Below are 10,370 nucleotides of genomic sequence, written 5' to 3' on the forward strand. Positions count from 1 at the left end.
TCAGCATTTGAAGAAGCAACTTCTTTACCAGATTCTGAGTAGCATTTGGCCCCTGATTCGACTCGTTGCTGCGCTAATGACACCCTATTCTCAATAGTGTACTACTTATTAACGTTGATCTGGTCAGAAGTAGTTCACTGTATTGGAAATACGGGTCCATTAGCGACGATATCCGTGTCGGGTTCTATATGCCTCCATGTTGCCTGTTCATAAAGGGACCTCCCTAACTTCCCCTCTGATCAACAGGAATGCAGGACAGATGCCGGGAAGTCCAGAAGAATGACACGTGAGTACATTGACTATACCTCTAGGATCATTAGATGTGTTCAGCTTGTCTGCCCTTCACCTTTAGGGGATTCGCCAGGGCCCTTTATCTAATTCCCAAGCAAATGGATACAATTTCACTTTAAAGGTAGATTATTAAGTGAATATATGCTAGCATTAGCAATTTAAGAATATGGTTATCAGCAAGCATGCTAGAACATACCTGTAGACTTCGACGTCGTAATGCTAGCTTTAGTTGGCATTGGCGATCAAAGCTACAGTTACCATATCTCATTACACCTTGGGGTGGACTTACATTTTTTATTTTTTTATTAATAATTTCAAATCAATACAGTACATGAGGGAACACAAGCATACATAGATTACAAACAATCGAGCTAGGGGGTACAATATCACATTACAATTACACAAGGACCTTAAGGGACATGCATATGCTTTCAATTCTAACAGCTTTTTTGTCAGAGCATTTAACTGTCTTAAAATACAGTTCAATTTATTTTTGTAGGGTACGAAAATGTGGTTCTATTTGTAAATGTTGCCACAGTTTTCTTACATGCATACAATGCCAAAAAGGATGCACAACTGTTTCTGGGTGGTCATTACAAAAGGAGCCATTTGAGTTGATGTTTTCCTTAAACTTCTTCATATAGTGGTTGGCAGGATAATATTTATGAATAATTTTAAAGGAAATTTCCTTAATTTTGTCTACTTGGGGTAGACTTTCAGAATGTGGTGACTGGCTGTAAATGATGATCCTCAAAGACAAGCATATATCTGATTTTTGGTGATGCTAACTTTGATCTGATGGCCTCGTTGTTCTGTGTTCCAAAGCCTCTTGTAGTAATATACAGACTAGTGGGTCACTAACTTGGATGTGTTCTTTGCTCAGGTCTGCATTACTTGTGACATGACTTCCTGACTTCAAGGCATCTGAACAGACTCTCCACTTGGAGTTCCATTCTGGAATAGGAATGTGGTGCTGGTGAGGAACATTTGAGTTTATTAACTGGTGTTCAGGACACTTCTAATGGCACCACATTTCTATATGGTCACTACATCCGGGCTTTATATGATGATCCATTGACAAGCATATGTCTGAATCTTTTGTGAAGATACTCTTTATTCTGATGGGCTCTATTCAAGAACCTTCTTTCCCCTCATAGAAGCCAAGCTATAACTAACAGTCCTTTGTCATTCCTTCTATAGAATACCTGATTCCAGACCACGACTGGTGCGATTTGTGAAAATCCAGGTTGGTGAAATGTTAAAACACTGACATCATGGATGAAGGCAATTTCACTTTTGGGCTGGCTAACTGTACAAGATGGCTACCGGGACGTGCTACAGTCCCAATGATGATGAACTTAGCTCACTTTGAACCGATGTGAAACGACATGAACTACTGAGTGACTGTAGCTAATGCACCAGTTGTATGTTTAAATGTTCTTTACAGCAAAACACTAACTTCCTTTCTCATTTTAACAGACGTGGGGATGAAGTTTCCTGAAGGGATTAACACGCCCTTCACTGGTGAGTTCATCCAACTATCGTCCAACTATCAAACTGGGTTCCCCACTACGGGTAGGATTGGTCTTCCACCCGTATACATGTTGGTGGAATCCCAAATGGGACCTTATTCCTTGTGAACTGCTCCTGGGTGGCGCAGGGGTCTAGGGCACATCCGGCTGTGATTGGGACCACCATCGGGCAGGTCACAGTACAGTACGGCCAGTCGGTCTCGTCAATAAGTAGTCCCTTGTATAGGGACTGGGGTGCCATGTGGGTTGAGTGACATGACTCCGTGGAACCAGTCACTTGAAGATGCTACAGTCCCAATGATGACAATCTTAGCTCACTTTGAACCGATGTGAAACGACATGAACCGCTGAGTGACTGTATATTATGCTGCAGTTAGTCATCGATTCCTCAATCATCACACTAATAAAATGATTGCCTTTCATTCCTCAGGGTCTGGGTGCTGTGGTCAGTGGCATTGCACCGTGGACTCCAACATACTGGTAAGTTGTGGTTCTGAAACGGTCCCAAGTGGTGCTTTATAGTTTATTGTATTGATATTTACACAGCATTGTTAACTTTACTTGTATAGTTTAGCTGAACATGACATTTTGAGCTCTCCCAACCTTCTGCTGAACATGATGAATATTCTCTTTGGAATCTCGTTCGTCTGAACTCCTGTTGAGAAAAGGAATAGCTGACTTCAGCAGAGGGCTACGTAACCTGTCATTAAGGCTACATATGTCATGTCTAACCCCCTCCTTGTGCCCTCATATCTGGTCCCCACCCAGACTGTAACCTGAAGCTTTTGTCTTCCTAGGTTCTTCTGTATGTGGCTGAACAGGAAGCCGTGATGCCAACTAGACTGGTGAGTTTTGGTTAATGAGTACCTTTTGTAATTGTTATGGGTAATGAATCTAGTCCTTGTGTCTTACCAGAGCCTCTGCCTTAGCCACAAGCTATAACCAGTCTAGTGTTAAAACTCACTGCAAACAAGAGTACAATTGATGTTTGGTAGTCGTGGTGACTCTGGCCCCTAGTGATGACACCCGCACGCGTCTTACGCCCTGCGTCGACGACAGAACCTGCAAAGGTGGACCCACTGGCGTTGCCAGGGCAACAAGGGGACAGCTGGTTGGGGTTACCAACTGTCTGATGGGGCCAGAGACCCACACAAAATAGCATTTGGCTCTGCATTGTTGATCCAAAATGGCTACTGTCTCTCAGGGTGGTAGTGCTGGTCTTGGATTGTTTAGATAGCTGAGGGATAACAACCCAGACAAAAAAATAGTCTAATGTAGTGTTCAACATGTTTATTTAGACTCCTCTCCTTCAAGTCCTGATGGTGGTACCAGACTGGTTACTAGAAGATGCCTGTTACTGAACAACCTCAAGGTGTGTATGATTGACTTGACTTCTGTCCTCTAATGTAGAAGTGATGATTTACGGTTACCGCCCCAGTCTGATGTTAAGCTGACTGATTGGTTACTGAACTGATCTATGGAGGTGGGGCTACTTTGCTGTACTGCAGTTTATCACATTAATACAGATAGAACATCTCCTCTTCCAGGTTTTGACTGTTGTACCAGACTGGCCACTAGAAGGAAGCTCTTTGCTGTGACAGTGAATGAAGGTGTGGAATCCAAGTTATTGTGAGTAGAAGTGTAGCACAACCAGCTGGCAGATTATTTCACTTAACTGCAATCTATGCTACTTCCTGATGTTCAGACAATGACTGCAGCAGTCTGTCCATTCCTGGCTGAACGCAAGGCACAACATGAGGAAGTAGAATCAGCCACTCGTGTGGTGGGAAAATGGATTAGGACGATTCAAGGACAAGACTGAATAATAGATGTGCAATTAATAATGGTGCCACCTGTTGGTTAGTAGAAGTGATGATTTCTTATTACCGCCCCAGTCTGATGTTACGCTGACTGATTGGTTACTGAACTGATCTACTCTGGCAGTGTGTTCTGGTCCTGGGAACCCAGAGGGGTGGGTCCCCAAGATTAGTTAATGCTGTGCTGTTGACTGATCTAATGTATGACCACTAGTTCTTACAATATCACTTAATAATCCCGCAACTCTCCTCCCCCAGTTGATGTCCTTGTGGGTCTGCAGTCTTCAGGAAGGTGTGTATGATTGTTTTTACAGCATCTTCACTGACCCAGCAAGCTGACTGATTGGTTACTGAACTGATCTATACTCTAGAGCAGTGTTTCACAATCCTGGTTCTTGGGACCGAGATGTAAGGTATTAGTCTTGAATAATCAGACCCTAATGTTATTGGTGAAACTCTGGCGTTTCTGAAATACTCTGGGATACCACCTAAACCTAGTTCTTGGGGGGGGGGAACACTTGTTGACAGTTGTGTCCCCAGGATTAGAATACACTGCTATAGACTGATCTCATGTCTGACGACAAGGTCTTACAATGTCACTTCATGGTTTCCTACTTTCTCCCTCTAGGTTTCTGCCCCTCTGGTTGAGGTTCTGGTGTCTGCAGGGTTTGGAAAGGTGTGACTTTAGACGGCATCTTAACGCTCCTTCCACATGGAGCATTCTGGAATGTTGTAAATGATGAACTTCCTTCCTCAGTAAGGTGGCAGTCCTGTCCTGTGTTCTGGGGCTGGATCAAGGTCTGGCCTCCCATCGGTCCTCTTGTGGGTTGGGCAGACACTGACAAGCCTGCTTTTGTTGTTGGGGGCAGGGGTAAGGTGGGCTGCCTTCCTGGAGGGAGGGTGTCTGGGTGGGGGCTTGACCCCAGACCTTGGACCGCTGGCTGGATGGCTACAATGACTGAACCTGAGTCTGATCTCATTTCAGAATGCTCTGCTTATAGTCTGCAGTACCTAATGTACTTCTGCATAATGTTTAATTAGGGATCTGTTCCTTCCAGGTCCTGACTGTTCCAGCCTGGCCACTGGAGAACTGTTGCTGCACGACCTCAAGGTGTGTAGGATCAACTTTCACTTGATCTGTTGCTCAACTTCTGTCCTGTATCATGTAGAAGTGATGATTTCCTGTTACCGCCCCAGTCTGATGTTAAGCTGACTGATTGGTTACTGAACTGATCTATACTCTAGAGCAGTGTTTCACAATCCTGGTTCTTGGGACTGAGATGTAAGGCTTCGTTTAGATTTACAGCTCAATTCTGATCTTTCACTATTTCATTTTGAATAATCAGACCCTAATGTTGACTGCAGCCATTTACTGAAGTTGCTATAAATATAAACTTCAGAGAAATAATCTTAATGTTATTGATTAACCCCAGTTGTTTCTGAAATACTCTGCGATACCACCTAAACCTAGCTCTTGGGGGGGAAACACTTGTTGCCAGTTGTGTCCCCAGGATTAGAATTCACTGCTATAGACTGATCTCATGTCTGACTACAAGGTCTTACAATGTCACTTCATGGTTTCCTACTTTCTCCCTCTAGGTTTCTGCCCCTCTGGTTGAGGTTCTGGTGTCTGCAGGGTTTGGAAAGGTGTGACTTTAGACGGCATCTTAACGCTCCTTCCACATGGAGCATTCTGGAATGTTGTAAATGATGAACTTCCTTCCTCAGTAAGGTGGCAGTCCTGTCCTGTGTTCTGGGGCTGGATCAAGGTCTGGCCTCCCATCGGTCCTCTTGTGGGTTGGGCAGACACTGACAAGCCTGCTTTTGTTGTTGGGGGCAGGGGTAAGGTGGGCTGCCTTCCTGGAGGGAGGGTGTCTGGGTGGGGGCTTGACCCCAGACCTTGGACCGCTGGCTGGATGGCTACAATGACTGAACCTGAGTCTGATCTCATTTCAGAATGCTCTGCTTATAGTCTGCAGTACCTAATGTACTTCTGCATAATGTTTAATTAGGGATCTGTTCCTTCCAGGTCCTGACTGTTCCAGCCTGGCCACTGGAGAACTGTTGCTGCACGACCTCAAGGTGTGTAGGATCAACTTTCACTTGATCTGTTGCTCAACTTCTGTCCTGTATCATGTAGAAGTGATGATTTCCTGTTACCGCCCCAGTCTGATGTTAAGCTGACTGATTGGTTACTGAACTGATCTATACTCTAGAGCAGTGTTTCACAATCCTGGTTCTTGGGACTGAGATGTAAGGCTTCGTTTAGATTTACAGCTCAATTCTGATCTTTCACTATTTCATTTTGAATAATCAGACCCTAATGTTGACTGCAGCCATTTACTGAAGTTGCTATAAATATAAACTTCAGAGAAATAATCTTAATGTTATTGATTAACCCCAGTTGTTTCTGAAATACTCTGCGATACCACCTAAACCTAGCTCTTGGGGGGGAAACACTTGTTGCCAGTTGTGTCCCCAGGATTAGAATTCACTGCTATAGACTGATCTCATGTCTGACTACAAGGTCTTACAATGTCACTTCATGGTTTCCTACTTTCTCCCTCTAGGTTTCTGCCCCTCTGGTTGAGGTCCTGGTGTCTGCAGGGTTTGGAAAGGTGTGACTTTAGACGGAATCTTAAGGCTCCTTCCACATGAAGCATTCTGGAATGTTGTAAATCACATATGTCAGAGTCAAGGCCCGCGGGCCACATCCGGCCCGCAAGAAGGTTTTTTACGGCCCCTGGGATGATCTTGATTTATTATTAGAACCGGCCCGCAGCAAGCCGGCAGCCCGCAGATCTTTTACACGCACCAATACTACATTTCCCACAATGCAAAGGTGACGCACCGAGCAGTAGGCTGCTTCATTTCAATATTTATTGGCACAGCAGTCGTCAGCATCACAGTAAAATTAACTTTCAGATACCCATCAAAAATGGCAAAACGGAAGGTGGATACTGAGAACCGGGGGTTTCAAACAAGGTGGGAGTCGGAGTATATGTTCACGAAGGTAGCTGGAAAACCTGTGTGTCTTCTGTGTGGAGAAAGTGTGGCGGTACTGAAAGAGTATAATCTGAGACGACATTATGAAACGAAACACGCGGACACACACGCGGACGCAACTGTCAAGGCCAGTTTTATTTTGGCAGAAGAGATCGCTAAATCAGCCCGGCCATTTACGGAGGGGGATTTCATCAAAAACTGCATGATTAAAGTTTGTGACGAAGTTTGCCCAGAAAAAAGGCAACTCTTTTTAAATGTGAGTCTGAGCAGAAACACCATTGCCGAGAGAGTAGACCAGTTGTCCATCAATCTAAAAGAGCAGCTTGTGAAAAAGGGAAAAGATTTTATTGCATATTCCTTGGCTGTGGATGAGAGCACCGACATTTCTGACATTGCCCAGTTGTCAATTTTCATCCGCGGAGTGGACTCCAACCTAAGCGTGACAGAGGAATTTTTGGCTTTACGTCCTATGCACGGCACAACTACGGGGCATGATTTGTATGAAGAGGTGTCAAGATGTGTAAATGAGATGGAGCTGCCTTGGGAAAAACTTGTGGGTTTGACAACCGACGGAGCACCTGCGATGTGTGGACACAGGAGCGGACTGGTGGCGAAGATACGGGAAAAGATGCAAGAGGAAAACGCGACAGGTGAGCTGACAGCTTATCATTGTATCATACACCAGGAAGCGTTGTGCGGTAAAGCCTTGAAAATGGAGCATGTAATGAGCATCATCACGCGCACAGTTAACTTTATCAGAGCCAAAGGTTTGAATCACCGCCAGTTCAAGGCATTTCTGACGGAGTTAGAAACGGAGCATGGTGATTTGCCTTATCACACAGAGGTGCGATGGCTAAGCCAGGGAAAGGTGCTTCAAAGATGTTTCGAGCTTCGTGAGGAGATTTGTCTGTTCTTGGACAGCAAAGGGAAAGACACAACACAACTCCGAGACGAAATGTTTCTGTGTGAAATGGCTTTTCTGTGTGACATTACGAGTCATCTGAATGCAATAAACTTGCAGCTGCAGGGTCGGGATCGTGTCATCTCTGATATGTACAGTACAGTGAAGGCATTTAAAACCAAACTGACTCTGTGGGAGACGCAGATGCGGAAAGAAAATTTGAGCCACTTTCCCAGCTGCCAGACCATGAAAGAGAAGCTCTCTACCAGTGCGTTCCCGAGCACACAGTTGGCTGATAAAATAGGTATGCTTGCCGCTGACTTTCGACGCCGATTTGCTGACTTTGAAGCACAAAAAAGCAGGTTGGAACTGCTCGGTAACCCATTTGCTGTTGACGTGGAAAGCTCACCACCAAACCTCCAAATGGAGTTGATTGACCTCCAATGCAATGATGCACTGAGGGCAAAATATGCGGCAGTGGGTGCTGCGGAGTTCGCCCGTTTCCTCCCCGGCACAATGCCCCAGCTGCGCATCCAGGCTGCTCAAACGTTGTCTATGTTTGGCAGCACATACCTGTGTGAACAACTGTTTTCTTTGATGAACCTGAACAAAACATCACACAGAAGTCGACTTACTGCTGAACACCTCCACTCAATTCTGAGGATTTCTTCAGCTCAGAGCCTTACCCCGAACATTGATGAACTTGTGGAAAAGATGGGACACCACCAAGTATCACCCTCAACCTCAAACAAGTGAACATTACTGTGCAATCACATATTTAGAGTTTTTACTCAGTTCAAGTTTAAAAGTTAAAATTTAATATTTGTTTTCACTGCATGTTACTTCTCCTTAAACAAAGTGTTGTTTTTGATTAATAGATTTTTGCACTTTATTTTTTTGTATTTCAATCCAATTATATTTTAAAAATATTTCAGTTGAGTGGATGATAGAAAATTGCTATTGTTTTTTCTTTGAAGTAAATTTAGCCCACTTTTGCTAAAATAGAAAATATAGTCTACTGATGGTGCCTTGAATACCGGTTTCTTTCATTTAATGTTCATGTTATGGGGATATTTATATAAAGGAAATTTGTCTTTTGTGTCTGTTGAAAATTAAAGATTACTGACAGAGCCATAAGAAAATATTGCTTTATTTATCTGATCATATTGTAATATATTTGTTAGGTTTTCAGTAGGTTCAATTAGGTTCACTAGACTATATGCGTCATTTAAAATTTTTTCAATGAACATTCGAACAGTCCGGCCCTCGTCTTGTAGCTGATTTTTTTATTTGGCCCTCCGTCCATTTGACTTTGACACCCCTGTTGTAAATGATGAATGTCCATCTTGTCAAGTGGCAATCCTGTCCTGTGCTCTGGGGCTGGATCAAGGTCTGGCCTCCCATCGGTCCTCTTGTGGGTTGGGCAGACACTGACAAGCCTGCTTTTGTGCTTTGGGGCAGGGGTAAGGTGAGCTGCCTGCCTGGAGGGAGGGTGTCTGGGTGGGGGCTTGACCCCAGACCCTGGAACGCAGCTGGATGGCTACAATGACTGAACTAGTGTTCTGATCTGGTTTCAGAATGTTCTGGATGTAGTCTAGTAATCTAAGATGGGGATTATTTGGTTTTAAAACTGTTCTGTTTGTTTAGATCTGGTTGGCTGCTGAGGTGTTGCTGTGCTGGTGGAGTGGGAAGGTGTGTAGTGTTATTATACACTGAGTGTAGAGGACATTAACACCTTCCTAATATTGAGTTTACTCTCCTGTTGGCCCTCCTGTTGTCTACAAGGGGTCTGTTAGCGTTCCACAGGGATGTTGGCCCGTGACACAACTGTGGGACGGCATTGGAGTCTAGTTAGCTGGATGTCCTTTGGGTGGTGGACCAGTGTTGATACACATGAGAAACTGTTGAGCTTGACAAACCCAGCAATGTTTAGTTGACACAACCCGGTGTGCCTGGCACCTGCCATACCTCATTCCAAGGATCTTAAATCCTTTGTCTTGCCCATTCACCCCTGTACACAATCCTTGTCTTGTGGTTTAAAAACCCTTTTAACCTGTCTGTTCATCTACACTGATTTAACCATCACTTCAATAAGGGCTCGCTTTCACCTGGTCAGGTTAATGTATTGACCACTCAGTGGATATGTGTTGTAATGGAAAAGGGGGCAGATCAATATTAGGAAGATGTTAATGTTCTGTTGAATGTTCCTCTTGGATCATCACACTGACCCATGCAATGTGTTCTACACTACATACTCTGATGTGATGAGTCATTACCGCCCCAGTCTGATGTAACGCTGACTGATTGGTTAATCTCTGATCAAGTCATCTCATACCTTGTGTATTAGTCCCTACAGTATCACCAGGGTTTAATTCTCACACTATTTTCCCCTCTAGCTCTCCTGTTTTACACCTGCAAGCCCTCGTACACTCCTGATTGGTCAGCAAGGAAGTGGGATGTCTCGGTGGAACTGGGGGGAAACCAGGCCAAGTCAATTCAACCCTGTGACTGTTCTGATGTGTAAATAAACCTACAAATTAATACTTGTCCTATTTTTCTTTCTTGGTGGTAGTTGTTGAATTTGGCCATTTTTAATGAACCATGTGGCGTTCTGATTTATATACTGAACAATGATGTCAATCATCGCATGTTATTCAAGGTTATAAACCTGCACATTTGATGGTGACCGACTTCTCACTGGCTATAGGATCTTGACTGATTTAAGGTAATTCTTTGTTTTTGAAAATATGTTGAGCAGTGTTTAATCATGAAGTAATTCTAACACAATAGGATAGACATATTGAATAAATTCGGCTATGACGC

General features: G+C 44.0%; 8 non-coding genes across 8 annotated transcripts; all 8 read left to right on the forward strand.

Moving 5' to 3' along the window:
- Nucleotides 1–1,632: 1,632 nt before the first annotated feature.
- LOC139417666 (small nucleolar RNA SNORD29) lies at nt 1,633–1,696 on the forward strand. Its single transcript, XR_011635214.1, has one exon. It is a non-coding gene; the product is annotated as a small nucleolar RNA SNORD29 (small nucleolar RNA).
- A 738-nt stretch (nt 1,697–2,434) lies between these two features.
- On the forward strand, nt 2,435–2,506 carry LOC139417675 (small nucleolar RNA SNORD30). Its single transcript, XR_011635221.1, has one exon. It is a non-coding gene; the product is annotated as a small nucleolar RNA SNORD30 (small nucleolar RNA).
- Nucleotides 2,507–2,834: 328 nt separating this feature from the next.
- Nucleotides 2,835–2,961, forward strand: LOC139417699 (small nucleolar RNA SNORD22). Its single transcript, XR_011635242.1, has one exon. It is a non-coding gene; the product is annotated as a small nucleolar RNA SNORD22 (small nucleolar RNA).
- A 267-nt stretch (nt 2,962–3,228) lies between these two features.
- LOC139417693 (small nucleolar RNA SNORD31) lies at nt 3,229–3,298 on the forward strand. Its single transcript, XR_011635239.1, has one exon. It is a non-coding gene; the product is annotated as a small nucleolar RNA SNORD31 (small nucleolar RNA).
- Nucleotides 3,299–3,685: 387 nt separating this feature from the next.
- Nucleotides 3,686–3,755, forward strand: LOC139417679 (small nucleolar RNA SNORD31). Its single transcript, XR_011635225.1, has one exon. It is a non-coding gene; the product is annotated as a small nucleolar RNA SNORD31 (small nucleolar RNA).
- Nucleotides 3,756–4,804: 1,049 nt separating this feature from the next.
- Nucleotides 4,805–4,874, forward strand: LOC139417685 (small nucleolar RNA SNORD31). The gene has a single exon (XR_011635231.1). It is a non-coding gene; the product is annotated as a small nucleolar RNA SNORD31 (small nucleolar RNA).
- A 901-nt stretch (nt 4,875–5,775) lies between these two features.
- Nucleotides 5,776–5,845, forward strand: LOC139417686 (small nucleolar RNA SNORD31). Its single transcript, XR_011635232.1, has one exon. It is a non-coding gene; the product is annotated as a small nucleolar RNA SNORD31 (small nucleolar RNA).
- Nucleotides 5,846–9,801: 3,956 nt separating this feature from the next.
- Nucleotides 9,802–9,872, forward strand: LOC139417678 (small nucleolar RNA SNORD31). The gene has a single exon (XR_011635224.1). It is a non-coding gene; the product is annotated as a small nucleolar RNA SNORD31 (small nucleolar RNA).
- Nucleotides 9,873–10,370: the final 498 nt, after the last annotated feature.

Source organism: Oncorhynchus clarkii, chromosome 9, assembly GCF_045791955.1.
Source record: "Oncorhynchus clarkii lewisi isolate Uvic-CL-2024 chromosome 9, UVic_Ocla_1.0, whole genome shotgun sequence".
In the NCBI taxonomy this organism is placed as follows: Eukaryota; Metazoa; Chordata; class Actinopteri; order Salmoniformes; family Salmonidae; genus Oncorhynchus; species Oncorhynchus clarkii.